Source organism: Stegodyphus dumicola, chromosome 4 (genome assembly GCF_044657685.1).
Source record: "Stegodyphus dumicola isolate Sdum_Otavi_A_Nest chromosome 4, ASM4465768v1".
Taxonomy (NCBI): Eukaryota; Metazoa; Arthropoda; class Arachnida; order Araneae; family Eresidae; genus Stegodyphus; species Stegodyphus dumicola.
Window position 1 is genome coordinate 35,796,231 of NC_140771.1, and position 14,318 is coordinate 35,810,548.

The 14,318-nt window shown below is 32.1% G+C and overlaps 1 protein-coding gene across 1 annotated transcript in view; it reads left to right on the forward strand.

Moving 5' to 3' along the window:
- The first annotated feature begins 1,297 nt into the window (after window positions 1-1,297).
- The window catches only part of LOC118182428 (immunomodulatory peroxidase-like), a 95,920-nt gene continuing 82,899 nt past the window's right edge, over window positions 1,298-14,318 (forward strand). The window contains exon 1 of the mRNA XM_035351770.2: window positions 1,298-1,500. The gene's annotated coding sequence lies outside the window, so the exon portion shown is untranslated. The remainder of the gene's footprint in view (window positions 1,501-14,318) is intronic.

The window sequence follows — 14,318 nt, forward strand, 5'->3', positions numbered from 1 at the left end:
TTGTAATAAATATACATTGCTGAGGTCATTGCATGGTATGAATTGTTTAGAAGTGTGTATTCATTGTAAAATTAAGTACACATGCCTCAGTACGTAACTAGAATTATGTATATATATAAAATTGAGCATGCCTATATCAATTGTGATATCTAGAGATATGTATAAGATATCCGTGCATAAAAGCAGTAAATGGTATGATCTAAAGCTTTTGAGCTAGCAACGTGAGCTCTATAATATATGTACATACATACTTAATTTACATGCAATGCTCGACTGTTTTCCAAATTTTATATGTTCTATGCGTAATAGTATGGCTTAGTATTAAATGTGTGTATGCATTGATACATACTACTCGTATATATTGTATTTTATGAAAATGTCTCGTAGTTTGTGCATCTCAGCAATAATGCGTAATACAGTCATCCTGTTTAACAGCGTGGTAAGAGCAGTGATATGTATGCATATTACTGTTCTTATACATTGTATGCATAATATTCTAAGTTGTGCAACTAATCATAATTATCTGATTATGTGTGCATTGCTATGCACATAACATTTTTATGTTTCATAATTAAGGGAACTATAGTTTTATGTTGACCACCAGATATAGATATCCTGACTATATCGTATTTAGTACTATGAAATTTCGTATTTCTGGCACTTAGGGTGAAAGCCAGTCCCGGTGACTTTCTTTTATCATCGAGTTCTTCATGGACACCAAAAACATGCTACCAAATTTACCAAAATATGCTGTAAAGTTATGTGTTCAAATTCATAGCTCTTCCTCGTAATTAAAGATTTCTATAATCGATGCATAAAAAATTTTAAACAATATTTTAGCTTTCTCTTTCTCTCTCCTCCTCCTCTTTTCTTTCTTTCTTTTCTTTTTTCTTTTTCTTTTTTTCTTTTTCTTTTTTTTTTTTTTTTTTTTGTAAAAACGAATATTGACACCATTTTTGACATCACTTTTCTCCAAAGCGGGAAATAATCTAAAGAAAAATTCAGAAAATGGAGAATACTGATGTTTATAGCTGCCAAAAATGTAATTAGTAATTGTAATTACTCAAGATAAAATTTTACTTTACAGAAAAAATAAAGACAGCGCATATAATTTTTATAGTTTTATTAACTAGTAAATTTCAGAAGCACTTCCGCCTTTTACTTCTGTTCATCCTAATTCTGTCACCGGTGCAATGTTTAAAGAGATAAAGTATAATTGGAATGAATACATAATCAGCCGTTATCTGCTGTAGATGTCAACGGAATAAATGCACGAGATAGTTGACATCTGTTCCCATTGTCGTTAAGTCTAATTTTTGCTTTAATTTCTCTGAGCACCTGTTAGCGTTAAACATATGATTAAATTCCTTTGAAGAGGTATTTACTCTCCTTTTGCTTAAATCTCAGAACTTCCTTATATTCTGAAATTGCAACATTGGAATTTTCCCTTTAAAGCATAGTCACCTATAGTATGGCGTTGATATAACTTATAATATCGAAGTAAGTTTTATTGCTTGTGTCTAGTAATCAAACTATATCAGCTTTACTTAATTATATTTAGTTAGGAATAAATGTGTAGAGAATGAGACTTGATAATTCGACAAAGCATAAAGTAAGAAATTTACGCTGAGTTATGTTGGTGCTGAATATCTATACGGCATGAAATTTTTAGAGAAAACACTATTCATTGGTTCAGTTCTTAAAGTACAAAAGCATAGTTTACTTTTGATTTTCTACTTTTATGTAAATAATCTACAGCCTTTTTCTATCATGTTAAGTAAAATAATTAATTGTACTTCATTAGTGAGCATAAATACGTTAAACTTTTTTGTAATATACAGACAGAGAGGTAAAGAATGTTTTTAAACTAGCTTAAAATGTTCTAAATTGTATTTTGTTTAAATACTTTGCGCTGAATGTGAGCTATCGTCAGTTCTGTAGAAGTATTTCGAAGCAGATTCTGTACTATTTTAAACTCAGAGAAATTACGTGTATCTTAGATATGACTTAATTGTTTCCACTACTGTAAAGTCTTAAGTCTTTTGCAGAATGTTCTAGGTAGTTCATCTTCTAGGCTTTCTCCTTGATTAAGAATTATTTACACATTTAAGAGACTGTATCATGCTTAAATAGTTTCTTCATTTACTATCAGTGCAGAAGTGAGATCATTATGTGTTCTCAGATAGTTTCTACAGCAGATAGATACGATAATTCTAAATTTTAATTCACTAAAAACGTCAACCACTTCTGCATCTCCATGTAAAAAAATGTGCATTTAGAAAGCAAGTTCTAATATGGATTTCTATAGCAAAATATTGGACAGAATCTCCCGTTTGTAACGTTTTGTGCTATTCGTTTCCTTCCCTCCTCTTTCACGGAACTTATTATATTTCAGTAAATGAAATAGAGATGATGCTTTTGCTGACAAAAATAATGTTCGATTACGAAGAGGTGTTCTTAGTACTGGCAAAGAGCGTAATAGTTAATAACCAATAAAAGGTTTCTATTTATATAAAAAGGTTTCTATTTATATCGGTATCTATTTATATATAATAAAAGGTTTCTATTTATATCGAAAAATGTTTCGTCGTTATGTTTTTAGCCAATGTTAAAAAATTTCTGATCTTATCCACGATCTTCAATTATGTAATGAATAGCTGAAGTACAGATATTTTTCGTAGTTAGATACTTAAATAGAGAAATAATTTAGTCTTTATTCCACCGTGCAATAAATAATTAATTACTTTCTCCTTCTACAACATTTTTCTTTAAAAGCCTCTGTATTTTCAAGATATTCAAGGTAAAGTAATATTGTTTCATCGCAACGAAAACTTTCATTTTATTTATAATATTGTAATAGTCTTTTAGGACAGCTCCGTTCAACTATGGTTTCATTGAACAAAAAATATATTTTCAAGAAACAGAGAGGTTTTCATAATATATGGCCAACGGCTTCAAAGTTTTACATCTGCATCCTTCATCGTAGTTTGTTTTTTGTTTGTTTGTCCTCTTGGCAGCATCGTTTGTCACTTGTGTAGCACTCTGGCCAAAAGTACATTTCTGAATTGTTATTAAAATTAGTAAACCCCAATTTTCTAACGAATTGAATAATACTTTAAAATAAAATGTTCAACAACGTATCTGTGTCCTGTACAACGTTCAACTCTCGTTTTCAGTCCAGAGTGATATGTCTCGAATAATATTTTTGATGTGTTAATATTGTTTGTTCTCTTGTCGAGCGCACAGAGAGAACTAAACGTTTTTGAATACTCAGTGATCTCTCTCAGACTGTTTTTGATTACTCTCATTTTCGAAATCACTACTTGCAAAAGTAAACATTGAGCAGCTGAGAGCATCTGTAGAGGTTTAATACCGTAATGTGAATTAAATTCCATTTTATTACGTACATATGCATATTGTTAAACGTTTAATTCAGAAGTCAAACAACAAAAATCAGCGTTAATTTACAAAATTTTCACAGGACTAGTTTCGATGGTTTTACCGAACCATCATCTTCAGCTGCAAAACCGCAAATGAACAAGATAGGAAATAATGTTTAGATAAGATAAGAAAGCCTGGACAAGAATAAGCAAGTGGCGCCATCTGTTGGCGAAACCAGAACTAAAACATAATTTCTCTAAAAGCCGAAGGCAAATTTGGATTGGAATTAGGATCGTTAACTAGAACAGAAAGATTTTTATGAATGTGAAATGCCTCTAGAAAATCCAGTTCTCCAATGGAAGATGTTTTTTGAATAATTTTGGCAGCAGAAAAATTGAAAGTGTGATTTTCGGACCAACAATGTTGAGCAACAGAAGACTTCTGTGTTTCCTTTTTTCTAACATATGCCTCATGTTCTTTGACGCGAAATTTTAAGGCTCTCTTAGTTTGGCCAATGTAAATTAAACCGCACTGGCAAGGAATCCTATAAATACCCCAGGAATTCATATCCGGAATGGGGTCCTTGAGTATAGAAGTTGGAATTTTATTGATGGGAGAGTAAACAACCGGAAAGTTAAATTTTTGCAAAATATGTGCAACTTTATAGCTAATTGATGGAAAGAAGGGCATGACAACAGAATTTTTATAATCTCCTAAAATAAGAGTGGGGCTTTTAGTGTGTTGAGATGAGAATTTTTTAACTGCTTGATTAATAATGTTGGGTGAAAAGCCCCTGTCAATAGCTATTGCTTTTAAATAATTTAGTTCTTCATCAAGGGCTAGTTTGGAGGAGCAAACTTGAAGAGCACGGAAAACATAGGAATAAAATGAAGCTAACTTTTGTTTAGTCGGATGACATGATTTAAAGTGTGGTGGAAGGCAAACCGATGAAGGTTTACGGTAAACTGTAGTACTGAAGTTGGATGTGTTACGTGTGACCAGAATGTCGAGAAACGGAAGAGAATTGCAAGTCTCAAGTTCAAAAGTGAACTGAATAGCAGGATCAATAGAATTCATTGTTGAAAGAACTCTATTTAAATCATCTTTATTACCTTCAAACAAGGTAAAAGTATCGTCTACGTAGCGGAACCATGCCGGGAAGTTTAAAGTTTCAAACAATTTTGATTCATAATAATGCATGTAGATATCAGCCAGGATGGGACTGAGGGGGCTTCCCATGGCTAATCCCTCAGTTTGCTTGTAATATTTATTTTGGAAAACAAAATGTGTTTGTTTCAAACAGAGTTGAGTGAGAGAAATTAGCTCATCAATTTCGATGCAAGAGAAATGAAATTCGCGAAGTCTGGTTTCTAGACATCTTAATGCACCCTCCACTGGGACATTGGTGAATAATGATTTTACATCAAAAGAAACCATGAGTAAATTACGAGGAGAAATGTTTTTAACCTTTTTTACAAACTCTATTGAATTTTTTATGGTGTAAATGTTATTGTCTAATAGAGTGGAAAATCTAGAAACTAAATATTTAGCTAATGGATACGAGGCAGTACCTAAATTTGATACAATAGGGCGGAAAGGAATACCACTTTTATGAATTTTGGGAAGAGCATATAATCTGGCACAATTCGCAACAGATGGGATAAGCGAATGTTTTAAGTTGCTTGAAATGATTTGCGAAGATTTGATCGCAGTTTTTATTTTGGATAAGTCCGAAGGTGAAGGATCTTTAGGGATCGGATTATATGGTCCATCGTTTAAGAGTTTAGTCCTCCAAACTAGCCCTTGATGAAGAACTAAATTATTTAAAAGCAATAGCTATTGACAGGGGCTTTTCACCCAACATTATTAATCAAGCAGTTAAAAAATTCTCATCTCAACACATTAAAAGCCACACTCTTATTTTAGGAGATTATAAAAATTCTGTTGTCATTCCCTTCTTTCCATCAATTAGCTATAAATTTGCACATATTTTGCAGAAATTTAACTTTCGGGTTGTTTACTGTCCCATCAATACAATTCCAACTTCTATACTCAAGGACCCCATTCCGGATATGAATTCCTGGGGTATTTATAGGATTCCTTGCCAGTGCGGTTTAATTTACATTGGCCAAACTAAGAGAGCCTTAAAATTTCGCGTCAAAGAACATGAGGCATATGTTAGAAAAAAGGAAACACAGAAGTCTTCTGTTGCTCAACATTGTTGGTCCGAAAATCACACTTTCAATTTTTCTGCTGCCAAAATTATTCAAAAAACATCTTCCATTGGAGAACTGGATTTTCTAGAGGCATTTCACATTCATAAAAATCTTTCTGTTCTAGTTAACGATCCTAATTCCAATCCAAATTTGCCTTCGGCTTTTAGAGAAATTATGTTTTAGTTCTGGTTTCGCCAACAGATGGCGCCACTTGCTTATTCTTGTCCAGGCTTTCTTATCTTATCTAAACATTATTTCCTATCTTGTTCATTTGCGGTTTTGCAGCTGAAGATGATGGTTCGGTAAAACCATCGAAACTAGTCCTGTGAAAATTTTGTAAATTAACGCTGATTTTTGTTGTTTGACTTCTGAATTAGTATTTATTCGGCGTGTTATTGTGTCTTAATTGTTAAACGTTTCTTTACATTTGTAATATGTTTTGCATTCGCAACTGGTGTCGAGGGAACAAACAGGTTTTTGGTTTTTCATTTTTTTAGTAGTTCAGAATAGCAACAACGACAACAATATATACATATAATAAAATGTATTATTGAAGTTATTTTTTCGAATGCTTCTTTTTACTATAAAAACATAATTATTATTTTTGAAATACCACCAGTTATAGGTAGTTATATGTCCACGTTACCCACAGTTTTTTCTCTTTGCCGTTCTTTTTCCTTCTCCATTTGTTTCTCTTTGCATTTTTGAATCATAATAACCCAGATGTTGATGTCACTGCTAATGTTAGGAATAATAATAAAAATAATAATACATAATAACTAAAGTAATAAATAACTAAAATAGGTAACTCATACCTTAAAACTCACTCATCTTATACCTTAAAACTAACCTCAAAATAGTTCGCAGAATGCAAATCATAAAATTAGATCATAATAATTTAGACACACGGCAGTGTGTCAGTCAAGTTCACAACAGATGGAAAAGAAAACAGCGAGACACCGGGCCACGTGTATTTTACACGAACTACTACTTCAAGTTACTTTCAATCCTCGCATTACACAAAAACTATTCGGTCTACAAATTATTTTGTATGTGTAATACAACTATCTTGAACATCTAGAATTGCAAATGTCATTAATATACCTCTTATAGTTATGGAATTATCAAGGTTTGAAAAGTGTCATTTTTGTCACTCGCTGACTGACTAATTCATTGAAAACCTACATAATTTCTAAATGATTTAGATACTTGAAATTTGGTTTCAAGGTAGACAATTAGGCATACACAAAGGAAGAAATCTAAAACTTCAGAAAACTGCATTATTATTGAGGTTAAACCAAATAATACTCATAACGAGCATTTGACGACGTCACCAATAGTTTACAATAGTCACCAACAGTTCAGTCACCAATTAATTTCTAATTGGAGAAGTCAAAATTTTTAAACGTAATTTATTGAAAATTAAATTTGGCTAGTTAGAAATCCGATATCAAAGAAAGTAATAAATTGTCTTTTAAATGACTTGAATAAACGTTGTACATTTCTTCAGCTATGATTAAAGCAACTGCTATGAAACTTGCCATCCATTAGATCTCATCTTTTTTGCCGGTGACACCGACCTTACCGAAAGTCGTTTTTCCTGAACTTGGCTCATTTTTAACATTTATGTTATTGTTATGATAAGACTTACAACATCCTACGAGTTTTATTAATGAAATGAGAAAACACACAGTTTTAAATCTATAAAAATAACACCTTACCTGCTTCCAAAATAAAAGTTTTAAACAATTTTAAATTGCTTTACAAATCGTTACTACCCATCGCTTCGAAGTAAATAAATATTTTGATAATTCTCAGTGTTTACAAATAGTAAATTAGCATTTTTGTGTGTTAACATTCGTATAAACTTTGTTGAGTAGACATACCAGAAGAAAAACATATTAAACAAACATTTGGAAGCTTATTTTCAACTCCAAGCGGTTACAATATTTACAGGTAAAGATAACCGAAGCAAATCATTCAGATACTTACATCAATTTACATCCCAAAGATAAATAGTACAGCAAATATAAAAAAAGTATGGCAACACTTAAAAATACTCTGCAAACGTGAATATTGATCAGCTGAGTCCTTCCATGGCACAGGGATTTGCCTTTTCTAATATAAGATTAGTATGTTATAACAGTAAACAAAATTGCCTCAATAATGGGATTTTTAATTCCTTGCTTAGAAAGAACTTTTTACCATTTTTCCCTAAATATATCGTAATTTACAGAAAGATGTTTCAATTTTAAACAACAGAAAAATATAATGTTACACCTTATCATAATCTTCAATTAATTTTGCGACGTTTGACTTGCATTTTTGGAGAATGTGTCCATTATTTATCGAGCAGTAGCCAAGTGACAAAAACCATGAAATTCTTCACTGGCAGGAAAAATTAAAGGTATACCAGTATAAGAATTCCTTAGATCAATTCTACTAAATCAAATCGAATCAAAGACGATTTATCACATAGTCCAATGAGATTTACTTTATCTACAGAAAAATATGAAAACTTCTGCTTCTGTTTTGTTTTGTTTTGTTTCTGTACGCATGGCAAGAAGTGTATGCAGGCGCTTAAGATTCTAATTGCAAGGATTTCACTGGTAACTGGATAAAAATTTCATTTGTGGAACGTGGAATATATCATTGAAAACGGATCATGAAAAATGGCCAGTGATGAGGAGGATGGAAGAGTGACAAACACTAACATAGATCTGGTCTGAAGACCTAAAGTAGCGAAAAGCTTCATAGCAAAAACCTGTAAATGGTTTAAAGTAGAAGTGTCCCAGGGAAGATAAAAAGTTTTAGCTTCTCTGGGTCACATTGGAAGACGAGATAGTTTAGGCCACACAAATTATTTCTAACAGCAGTGGCAGCTCGCGACCTCCAAAATAAGTAAATCACACCGTTGCGTAGATTTCAGTGAAAAGTTTCGGTTTTCATCAGGTGTGAGTTCTGGAAAAAACTTCTGAATTTTATCTCAAGGATAGAAATGTGCAGTTTTATCGCGTTAAGTAATTGAAACTTTATGATTTTTTATGTAATGACAGCAACATAGAATGATTTTGACATTGTATTCGATATTTTATACATTATAAATTTGATTTATAATTATAAAAATAACAAGAAAATCATAAAAAGAATGCGATATTTTCCCGCGAATTTGAGAAAATAATGCATAAGTGTCTGGTTTGATTGAAGTGGTTGAAATTCTTAGGAACTTCTCAAGATGTTAATCCGACCTTCTGGTTCCAATTTTACTCACAAAATTGGTCTGCTTCACTCCTGAAAATAGTTGTTCACAAATTTTTGTACTGCGAAATACTGATGACATGCATAACGCTTTTCTGTGAACGAGGCATATTTTTCTCCGAGACAAATTGAAAATAAACATTTCGTGCTCAAGTCCAAAGAAGATTTGGAACCGTGATACGAAACGCAATTTATTTCGCTCCATCTCAGAACTTCAGATAACCCGTCCATCCATACTAAGCTTGTCTCGAACTCCGATCGCACCAGTAAAATGGGGGGTCGTCGTATTCCCTTTACGCTTCGCGCTGCTTTCTTGGGTCGCGAGTTGGGCACTCCTGATTTAAATGAATGTTATGAAGACAAGTGATTATGTATGCAGATAACCAGGTCAAGGTTGAAAACGTGCCGCAACAGTCTCTCAAGCTCACTTTTGGCAACGATTGCTAAACGATATACAAATAATGTCAACTAAAATTGTAAAGGAGTTTTCTGCAGCCACAGCAATTAGACTCTCCAGATATACCTTGAGTAACAAGCTTCATAAAAGAGGGCTGCATCCAAAGAAATAAATGAATTGTGTCCTACTAATTCAGGGTGCAAAGTGAACGTTGTACATAAATCATCGTAAGCTGACTGCCAAAATGAAGCAAAGTTCTAAATACTGAGGAGACTCGTATTTGTTTGGAAAGTGATTCCATATATGTTATAATCTAGACATAGGCAGACAGAAGCGATAAGAATAAAATAGTCCTTGAAATTCATTGGTACAAAGGCGGCGAAATAATCGTATGGGCAGGCATCATTTTTAACTATACTGACTAACATTACTGACATGGACATTTTTCCCAATGCAACTATGAATACTGACATATAGCGAGATTAGGCTCCTTATGCCATATTAGGCTTCATATAGAGAGATTATGATCCTTATGTAAGTTAGTAGCGTATATTTCCCTTCTAATGAACAGTAATTTTGACCCCCATTACACTGCACTAGTGACCGATTATCTAGGGCGAAGGAATTGAGCGGATGGAGTTGTTCGCATATTCACTAGATCTAACTCCAATAGAATAGGTGTGGGTGCACTAGAATGCCTACTTATATCATAAACTTCCGTCATTCTCCATGCTAATCAATGTACTATTTATCGTAAGTATACTTTGTTACTGTAGAAACACCATGACAATCGAATACATACACAGTATGGGAATTCGTTGTAAAGCTGCCATTTCGGTTAGGGATGACAACACATCTTGCATTTTTATTATATATTTATATCCTTTAATTTTTTCAACCAATATAATTTACCTTGGCATCATAGCTCTTTGGAGATGGAACTTTACAAATGTAATTCCCATATATCCCTGAAGTGTGGAAAGGCAGAAGTAGTCATATACTACTGAATATAAAAAGCAGCTAAAAAACATTGCATTCCTCTGACTTATTTAATTCCTTTAAAGCTAATTTTACTTGACGTAACTTTGTCTTCGTTTCAATAAAATTAGTCGCATCAGCACTGACTTGGACTTGAATTGTTTTGGGCTGTCAGCTGAGACACTGTCTAACGTCGATTTTGCTGTAACAAACAGGAAAGTCTCCGAATTCCTTTTCCTTTGATGACACGTGAACGTTCAACCTCTGCCTTCTAACGAATTCACTTAGATGACCAGCCTTTCCCATTACTCGCAAAAATAAGTGAAGGAATGAGTCCTTACGTTCTCCAGCAGCAGTTAAATACTATTTCCATTTAATCACGTGCCCCCACATCAACCAGATGAGTTCACTGAAAAATGCGGAGACGGTCATAATGTTTTGGTTCGTCAGTGTAGTCCTCTGTGCTTTGCCATACTGAAACAAACTTAAATCGATGATGTTTGCATTTCAAGCATTGGACTGAAGTAGATCATTCAGATTATGACAAAGCACGATATTGATATGTAGATCTACCCTTAGGTAGATAGTAAAGCACACTTATGCTATCTACTTAAAGGGAAGGATGTCTTTATGGAATAACGTTTTAAGGGAAACTGGCTCGTATTTCCGTTTCACGTTAGGAAAACCTCTCATTTCAAAAAAGACAAGCACATTACTTCTTTTCTTCAACTAGGAAAGAAAGAGGTAAAATCCTGTAGCAATGTCAGTCGACAAACCAGGTTAGGCCCAACGCTGACGTCATTTACTTACGGAAGCAAGAGTAAAGTAGAAAAGAAGTTGCTTTTGAAGCAGACTAAAAGTCAGTGACGTGACGTCATACAGAAGCAAGCCTTGTAGTATAATAACTTTGCCCTATACGTCTACCTGTCATAACGTATACACGTCTTCTATAAAAATAACGTCAATGTAGGATTGAAATTTATGCAATTTAGAATTTCACTCTGACGGCAGTGAACCGTAAACTTAAGATTTCAGTATAAGCTATGCAAAAACGCTGTAAATCATTAATTGGAATACTGTATCAGAAATGCTTCTCTAGCCTATATGACAATTACGCCATACAGTAAATAACTTAGATATTCAAAAATAATAATTAATTAATTTCGTCTATAAAAACAATTTTACTAATTATGATCAAAATTGATACGTAGATTCGTACCGATTGCTTCGTGAAATTAATGATTTAAATAGGTAATTTTTAGGTTTAATTAGGCTTTTTAATGGTAGTTCTATATCATAATTTTTAGTCTCGGTCGGATTAAAAAAACAGAAATCCTAGATGGTTATTACATCATTATTATATTACTTTACCATTAGTAAAAATAAATATCTGCTTTTTTGGAAATACTTATTAATTTTAGAGGTAGTCGTATTAAGAAAGAGATTGGTATGATAAATTTATCTTTACTCAATTTTCCTTTCGATATTTGCATTTATTTATTCGAATGACGTTTCTGTTTTACCACCTGCTTGTCTTCGTTACTATCAAATGTCTTATACAGATGTACTGTTCTAAGCCTGACCAGTTTAAAAAATATAGAATTAATTAATTTTAAATACACGTTTCTTAAAGAGGAAAATAATATTACTTTGAGACGATTTCATGTCTTCTTGGTCTAGCCAAGTAAGTTATCTTCAAATATAATACTACAATTAAGACTGGATTTAGCAATTACGGTATAATTTATTAAAATTAATGCGGTATTGTTATTTAAAATCTTTAATTTTTCAAAATTTTTGCATTTTTTAATTCAATTAATTCCTTGTAAAACTTTATGACCTAGAAATCTACATAAATTTAGCACAGATATTAAAATGACTTATATTATTCACTGACTTTGAGAATTAAGGGAAATGGAAGAGCAAATTTCAAAATGAAGAAAAGAAAGAAAAAAAAAAAAAAAAACAGTTACTGTTTTTTACTTCCTTGTACGAAGTAAAAAGGAAGTATTGTAATCGCAAAAAGTTTCAGGCAGCATATTTCAACGAAAATATCCATTTTGACCGCTATCGAATGCAATTTAACAATGTTTTTGCGTGATATCTGTACGTAAGGACAGAATAAAATACTCCTTCAAAAAATAGACTTCCTTCAAAAAATTTATAAAACTGCTTTAAAATTAATTCTGAAGAGAATTTTTCGTGGCGTCTGTACGAACGTATGTACGTACGTACGTACGTACGTATCTCGCATAACTCAAAAACAAGTAGCCTCAAGAACGTTGAAATTTTGTATATAGGACTGCTATAACATGTAGATGTGCACCTCGTATTTTGGTTACAATCGAGGTACCAAACGTATATAAATATATTTATATATATATCCACTCTGTTACCCGGCTCAGTGATCTCAGTTTCTTTACTCTTATATGTTTGTAAATTGTACATTTTTTGCTTTAAAAATGATTGTATTATGTTGTTCTTATCTTCCGGTTAAGGTTTTTATACCTTTAGTAAATCTGTCTGCAATATTTTTAGAATTATCAACAATTTTGAAGTTGTCTAAGTGCCGCTAAGCCTTTTTTTTATTGCGGCCATTGATGTTTACATTTGAAACAGGAGACTAGTGGATTTGTTGCCAATCTAGAGAAACTTAGCTTCGCAACAACAAAGATAACTCATTCGTTTATTATTGCCAATTAAATCATGCTTAATTCTTTCTGGAATTTTTTTCGAGGAAATAGGTGTTTAAGATTTACTTCGTAATTTTTATTATAGATATTTTGAGTTTTTATGTATTTTTGCCTTGTCGCGAAGTGAGAACTGAATTAATTGAACGAGAAATACTCAATCGTCTGTGAAAAACTGTTTCTGTTTTGTTTTGTTTGCTTAATTTCTTTTATACATCATTCTAGCTTTATTATAGTACTTGAATAGAACATGTGGCAACGATTAGACAATTCTATTCTTTAAATGATATAAATTTTGTGCATTATGAGTTATAATATGAACGAAATATAATACTGTTAAGTGAATCTAGCGCCAGACTGTCGCTATGGTAAACAAATACGAGAGTGAATTTTAAAGAATGCATTTATTCTATTGTGGTTTATGCGCTGTCGGCGAAGTAGATTTAATTCAGTCCAATAAGTTTAAATGAAATGGAAGAAAAAATGCGTATAATTTAATATTTCGTACAAGGAAGTCATGTGGTGTACACGTCAGATTTTTTTTTTCTAAAAGTTATGCCCTTTCAGTAAGTTAAGAGAACATTAATTTAAGTAAATCTCATAATTTTTTCTGATTAATAAGATTCTGTCTAGAAACATGTGCTTAGCTGCATAAAGAAGATGATAAAGATTGAGAAAAAATATAAGCAATTGTTGATTATGATTTTTAAAATTAATAATATTGTTAATTTGTATATCAGTTGAAAAACAGACCGCATTTGGTAAATATTTAGCCTAAACATTACCCAACAAAAAACGAAAAGTAATAGTTTTCTGCGTATAGAAGAGAGTTCTATTAATAATCCATAAATTTATTTTACAAGTTATAATTTTCCCTGCTACGTTTTATCGATATTTGATTTTTCCCATTTGCCATATTTTAACAATTAATTTTTTTATATACTTTAATTAGATTATTTATTAAACATCTTTTCATTCGCTTTTCCTCAGTTACTGGTTATTTTGTTTTGTTATCACACAGTTCTTTTTTTGGGAGGAATTACATTATTTTATTTCTTTATTTACAAAGTAATTGAAAGGTTTGATTAAACCTGATCTAATAATAAATTTGATACCATTGGAAAATTTTTTGAAAGTATATATAATTAATGCAAAAGCATTAAATAAACGATTTCTTTTAATGTGAAACTAATATTAATGTAGATTTGATTTTGTGCTTTAAATCTGATACTTTTCAATAACGAATATTAGCTGTTAGAACATCTCTAGTCTGGACAGCAACTTCCAAAGACTGCTCCATCATCACATGACATTGCACTGGACAACACATTATCTTTTAAGTGTACGGATCTAATCCATATATACTTACAGTCCAGATCGTATCTTGCTTTCATTTTT